General features: G+C 38.8%; 1 non-coding gene across 1 annotated transcript; it reads left to right on the forward strand.

The window, feature by feature from the left end:
• The first annotated feature begins 983 nt into the window (after positions 1 to 983).
• LOC148548841 (small nucleolar RNA R71) lies at positions 984 to 1,091 on the forward strand. Its single transcript, XR_015897798.1, has one exon. It is a non-coding gene; the product is annotated as a small nucleolar RNA R71 (small nucleolar RNA).
• Positions 1,092 to 6,955: the final 5,864 nt, after the last annotated feature.

Raw genomic sequence — 6,955 nt, forward strand, 5'->3', positions numbered from 1 at the left:
TCCTCAGCCGAGGCGTGTACCTGTGGGCTTGGCTCCTCTTGGTTCCTCTCCTGCAATGTGGTTCCAAACCTCAAAGTGATGGTATTGATGCCACCCTTGAGGTTAGGTAAGGGTTGAGAAGGAATTCCACTGGAGTTTAAAGGTTAGTTAGTGGAAGTAGGTAATGAATTTATTCGGGCGGCGAGAGCTTATAAAGTGGCATTCAGACCATTTAGAGTAGAGTTCAGTATAGTCTGCATGTCTTGTTGTCCTTGTGCAAGAGAACGAAGCATCTCGTCATTTGATGAGGAAGTGGGATAAGTGATCTGTGGTACTTGTTGTTGGTTGTGCTGGGGTCCTTGTGATTGCTTTAGGTGAGGAGCTCTATAAGGTTGGTTCTGATTCTGCTGTCTGTTGTTGTTATTCCACCTCTGGTTTCCATTGTTGTCTATGCCTCCTCTGTTATAGTTGTCCCTCCAGCTATGGTTGGAATTATTCCTCCAACCTTGGTTGGAGTTGTCCTGCCATCCATGGTTATAGTTGCTGCCTTGTTGATTGTATCCTTGATTTGGGCGGTCATAGAAGTTATGAGTGGCTGCCACAGTATTGTCTTGTTGTAGCTACGGGCATTCATCAGTATAATGACTATAATCAGCACACATGTCGCATACTCTTTGGGATACTAACTGTTGGCTTTGTTGTGGTGGGGAAGGATGAGCTTATTGTTGTTGATTCAACTGTAATTGCTTCAGTAGGTTGGTCATTTCACATATACTCTGTGTAAGAGCAGTAGTCTCAGTACTAGAGGAAATTTCTGCAACAGCTTTCGAGTGGCTATTCCTATGCCTGTGATTCCTGGTGGACTCAGCTAAGTCACTGATTAGTTGCCTTGCTTCATCTGCGGTCTCGTACTTCTTCAGAGAACCGTTACTAGCACCATCTAGTGTAGTTTTATCCCGAGGCTTCATGCCTTGAGTGAAATAGTTGATTAATACTAGCCTGTCAATCATGTGATGGGGGCATGCGTCCAGAAGGTTCTTAAAACGCTCCCAGTACTCCTAGAGAGTTTCTGATTCACCTTGAACAATGCATGAGATCTCTTTCCTTAGTCTGTCTGTAACATCAGCTGGAAAGTATTTTTCCAGAAATTCTCTTCTGAGCATATCCCAGTTAGTAACATTTATTTCAGGTTGGGAGTAGTACCACTCCCTCGCCTTTCCCTCAAGAAAAAATGGGAAGGCAGTTAACAGAATAGAAGTTTCATTTGCACCCTGACGCCTAATAGTAGAACAGGTTATCTGAAAATCCCTGAGGTGCTTGATGGGTTCCTAAGCAGGTAAGCCATGAAACTTGGGTATTAAGTTGATTAGTGCAGTCTTCAGTTTAAAATCTGTAGCCAGAGTTGGATGATGCACTTGATACGACTGCATTGTAAAATCTGGGGCTCCAGCTTCCTGGAGAGTAATCCTCCTAGGTGCTGCCATTCTATCTGCACGTGAATCAACTGAATCAGTAGTAAAGGAGCTTGTTTCGTTCTCAGATGGCAGTTCAGATTCACCCTTAAATAAGACTGGTGAATCGATAACAATCACTTCACCATCCTCAGAGGCTAACTGATGTTGAGCTCGCCTAATACGTGAAATAGTTCTTTCAATTTCAGGATCAAATGCGGCTAAGCTCGAATCAGGCAGTGAACGCGTCATTCAATAAAAGAAACATATAGCTCATGGTAAAAATAAAAATAAAATATGCAAATAAAAATAAAAATATGTACATTAATTAATAATTTAGCACACAGTTGCAACTCCCCGGCAATGGCGCCAAAAACTGGTGCGTGGTAGAAGTTTGGCCAATTAAGAGATTATAATATAATAGAACAGCGTTGCAAGTATAGCTCTTAACCAGCTAAAATCTGCCTCACCAATTTAGAAGGGTGTCACAAAAATTTAGAATAGAAAAATACTGGGAGTATGAGTCCCAGGTCGTCTCCCAACGAGTTGCAAGGAAAGGTGCTATTTTATTAATTATAAAATTCCAAGAGAGTTGAGTTTGGATGATGAGTAATTAAATAATTGTAAATTAAAGCAATAAAAACTAAGAATTATTATTAATATGCTAGATAAAAAGCCTTTACTGGGGGAATGATTAATTGAAAGTTCTATCCTTGTTGGGGTCTCTTAAGTGTAGTATCAAAAAGGTTGTTGTTTTTCATTTAGTTAACCCTTACTAAATAAAGGAAAGTCAAGTGATTGAGCTAACTCTTATTCGCAAATCCTAGTCCTCTCCCTTGGGAAGGTCTAGCGTTAGTAAATACAGAACTAGCCAACAACTTCCAGTTTAATCAGAACTTAAGCCTTCCAACTCAAGTGTCTCCTTTTAATCAACCCCCATGTCAAGTATGGAGTCTACTCCATTGACATGAATATAACGCTCATAAAAATATAAGAAGAAGACATGATAAATTAAATTAAATTAATTAAAAGTAAAAGTAATCCTTTGCATTAACAATCCATGAAAATAATCTAATTACTACTTTAAACAAGAATTAAGAATATGGAATAAATAAAAGAGTGAGTAAGGAAACAAACTAGAATAGTATCTTCAACGGAGGTAATGACTCTTTAATATCCAAAAGTAAAAGCAATGAACTGGGAATATAAAGAGAACCTAGAGGAAGAGTAATCCTCTCTAAATTCAGATCTAAAAACCTAAAACTATCCTAATGAGAATGTATCAATGTGTCTAAAGTTGTGTCAAAAGGTCTCTGCATGTTCCCTGGCTTTATTCTGTATTTTTGGACCGAAAACTGGGTCAAAACGTGGCCCGAAATCGCCCCCAGCATTTTCTGTTAATTCTACAGATCGCACAGGTCATGCGTACGCGTCGTCCACGCGTGCGCGTCATTCAGCGATTTTCCTTGTCACGCGTACGCATCGTCCACGCGTGCGCGTCATTCGTAAAGACTCCAATCCACGCGTACGCGTCAAGCACGCGCACGCGTCGCTGCTATTTTCTCCATTCCGCGCGCTCGCGTGAGCCATGCGCGTGCGTCGGTGTTCGCTGGTCATCTCCTTAGTTTCTTGTGTTCCTTCCATTTTTGCAAGCTTCCTCTCCATTCTCTAAGCCATTCCTGCCCTATAAAGACTGAAACACTTAACACACATATCACGGTATCAAATGGTATAAAGGAGAATTAAAATACATAAATTAAAGTTCTTTAGGAAACAAGTTTTCAACCATAAAATAATACTAGGAAGGAAAATGTAAAATCGTGCAATTAGTATGAATAAATGGGTGAAGACTTGATGAAACCACTCAATTAAACACAAGATAAACCATAAAATAGTGGTTTATCAGGACTTTTCATAGTTTTAATGGGACTAGGGTCAAGGTAAGGTTATATATGGTCAAGTGAGCTTGAAATTTGAATCTTTGATTAACTTAAGCTCTCACCAAACACACATAACAACCTATACAATTCAAATGCAAACCAACTACCCATTATTCACTTTTTCACACACTCATGTATTCTTTCTAATTCATGTCACATATGCACGAATTAGGCTTGAAATAGCTTTATAAATGAGTTGGATTGGGTTCTGGAGGTCTAAAAATCGCTGCCAATGTTTTGCATTTAATGAAGTCACGTGCTAGGACTTGTGCACACGCACAAATGTATGCGTACGCACACTTGCTGATTCTCTTCTCGTGCGTACGCACGCATCACTGTGTGTACGCATGACTGCACGAACTTCCAACTTGCATATGCACGTACTATTGTGCGTACGCACACATGCTGAAAAGTTTAAGCCTTATTTCTTCATGAATTCTCCATTTTTACATACGTTTTTCTCACTTCTTCAATCCATATTTGCCTTGCAAGCCTAAAATCACTCAACAAATGCATCAAGGCATCGAATGGGATTAAAGTGAATAAAAGTTAGCAATTATTAGGCCTAAAAAGTATGTTTTTACTTTTAAGCACAATTTAAGAAGAAATCATAAAACTATGCTATTTCAATGAATAAATGTGAGAAAAGTCAATAAAATCCACTCAATTAAAGCAAATAAATACCATAAAATGTGGATTCATTATGACTCTACATCTACGCTTATAAATACCTTGAAACTTTTGGGTATAATTCAAACCTAATCTACTAAAAACGTGTGTAAAACCCTTGCTAACTAAAGCATTAAAGTGCCTTGCAGGTACCAACCCCACCTCTGTTCACAAACAACTTGGATGGATTTATCCTTGTTGTGGAAGACGTCAGATACATCACCTAAAGGCGTTTGGACCTCCCGTTAAAGCCTAAAGCAATATAGTTTTAGGTAACCCTCAGAATATTGGCATTGTTGCCGAGGATCTAGAAGTCTACACCCAATCATGGCAGACGATTGACTTGAAGATGGGCATACTACAACTGAGTCTGAACCAAAACATCACAACAAAAATTGTGCAATAGTGATACCTCCATAGTAAGATAGAGCGGATGGCTCTAATAGAGAAGAGACTTCACGAAGCCCTCAACCCAGAAGGATAAACTTAGAAATTCACTCACCTGAGGACATGGTGAATCAAAATCTGGCAAAACTTATGGGTTTGGTACACGGACACCATGGGCAATTTGAGTAGCTCAAAATGGAATTAGAGTGACAAAGAGAATCTGAACAAGCTCTAAAAAAGGAAATACGACAACGAAGGAAGAAAAACTCGAGAAACTAGAGACCGACCTTAGAGGTCAGAGAGCTTGTCTAGATCGGGAAGAAACATGTGGGCTAGGGTCCTTAGGAACTTTAAAAGCCCAGACATGGACCTCTATGATGAAACGACCAACTTAAACACCATTTAAGTAACTTTAAAAGCCGAATGTACTTAGCTGATGCGTCAGATGCAACTCGTTGTAATGCTTTCCCGACGATGTTAACCAAGGCGGCAATGAAGTGGTTTGACTGTTTACCACCCCAATTGGTAACTTGTTTTGACGACCTTGCAAGGAGTTTTCTTACCCGATTCTTCATCCAGAAAGGTGATACGGAATTTACAAACAGTATCCGTAGAATTACCGACAAGTGCACCAGGTCGTATCAAGTAATAACCTTATGGTGAGTGAGGTCGATCCACGGAGAATAACGGATTAAGCAAGCAATAGCTAATTGACTATTCTTGTTAGACGATCATAATTGAGTGATGAGAAAACAAGAAATGTAAATGACTTAAAGAAAAAGTAAATGGAAGCAATAAGATGGCAAGAAAATAAATGACGGAAAAGTAAAGTGCTAGAAATTAAAGTGCAAGAAAGTAAATAACAAGAATGAAAAATGAAAAGAACATTGGGTTCAAGAGATGTTGCATTCTCAGGATCAATAGTTCTCGTCTCCACTTCAATCATACACTCATTGATCTCTTGCCAAATCATAAGTGATTGAATTTCAATTCCTTGGCAATTCAATCTCTCTTAAATTGAGCAATTGCCAATTCCTTGAACTAATTGTTCATGAGAAGAGATGAAGAGTGGTCTCTGATTTAGAGTCATAGAATTTCATGAATCAAGTTTTAGGATGATTATATATCATGTATCAATCCCAAACCCAATTTCATAACTACTGTGAGAAAGAACTTCAAGATAACTCTATCATTCCTTTTCCAAGGCTCCCATAGAATCCATGTTAGATTTAAACTCTTTTCCAAGATATTTGAATCCTTGAAATGAAGAACGAAGATTCTTTCTAAAGAAACAACAAAAGAAGAATTGAGGATGAAGAAGAAATCAAATTAATCCATTGAATTGCAATAGAGCTCTCTTTCTCAATTAAGAAAGTTAGATATTCATAACTAAAAAGAAAACTATAAAATGTGTAAGAAAGAAGGTGGAAGAAAGGAAAAAGAATGAGAGTGGAAGGAGAGTCTGAAGACTCCCCCCAGTGGGTGGATGTTTAATTGAATTCAAATAAAAATAAATTCAAATTACATCAAATGTAAATTTTCTAACTACTTCTAGATGATTCTGGTGGCTTTCATTGCTTGTTGATTATGTGCTTGCTTGCTAGTGGGTCTTTGGGCTTTGATTGATTGTGAATTGTGGCTTGGATAAAGGTTAGAGTGGACTTGGTTAAAGGTTGGAAGCTGCAGCGGAAAGCGTGTGGTTCAAGTGCCACTTGATTAGCACGTCCATTTTGGATAAAAATTGCTTCCTAAAGTTGTGGCTGATAAACCCATATTTTATGATATATTTTGTGCCCAATTTAAGTGATTTATTCAATTCTTCACCCACTTATTCATGTTAATTGCATGGTTTCATTTTTCCTTCCTTATTATGTGGTATATGTGAAATACATGTTTCCTATGCTTTAAAAATAATTATTTAATTACTTTTTATTACCATTCGATGCCGTGATTTGTGTGTTGACTAGTTTCAGATCTTCTAAAGCAGGAATGACTTAAAGGATGGAAAGGAAACATACAAAAATGGAAGGAAAGTACAAAATGGAGTTTTTGAAGAAATTGGCAGCGACGCGAACGCATAGACGACGCGGCCGCATGCCCAGCGCGACGAGAGCGCGACACGAACGCGTGAATGACGCGAACGCACGCCTTGAGCAGAACGCAGATGACGCAGACGCATGACCAAAACGAACGCGTGATAAGGAAAACTTCAGATGACGCGACCGCGTGACCCACGCGGACGCGTGACAGAGGCCACGTACCAGAAATTACAGAAAATGCTCTCAGCGATTTCTGAAGCCCTTTTTGGCCTAGATCCAAGTACAGAAAGCACAGATCAGAGGTTATAAAGTGGGGGAATGCATCCATTCAAAGGAGAGTCTCCAATTATTCATTTTTCATGATTTAGATGTAGTTTTTAGAGAGAGGTTCTCTCCTCTCTCTCTTAGGATTAGGATTTAGGATTATTTTTTCTTGCTTTCATGATTCCCCCTTTTTATCAGGTTCAACTTTCTTTTTTATTATCTTTTC

The sequence above is a fragment of the Arachis ipaensis genome, chromosome B8 (assembly GCF_059453495.1).
Source record: "Arachis ipaensis isolate K30076 ecotype BB chromosome B8, ASM5945349v1, whole genome shotgun sequence".
In the NCBI taxonomy this organism is placed as follows: domain Eukaryota; kingdom Viridiplantae; phylum Streptophyta; class Magnoliopsida; order Fabales; family Fabaceae; genus Arachis; species Arachis ipaensis.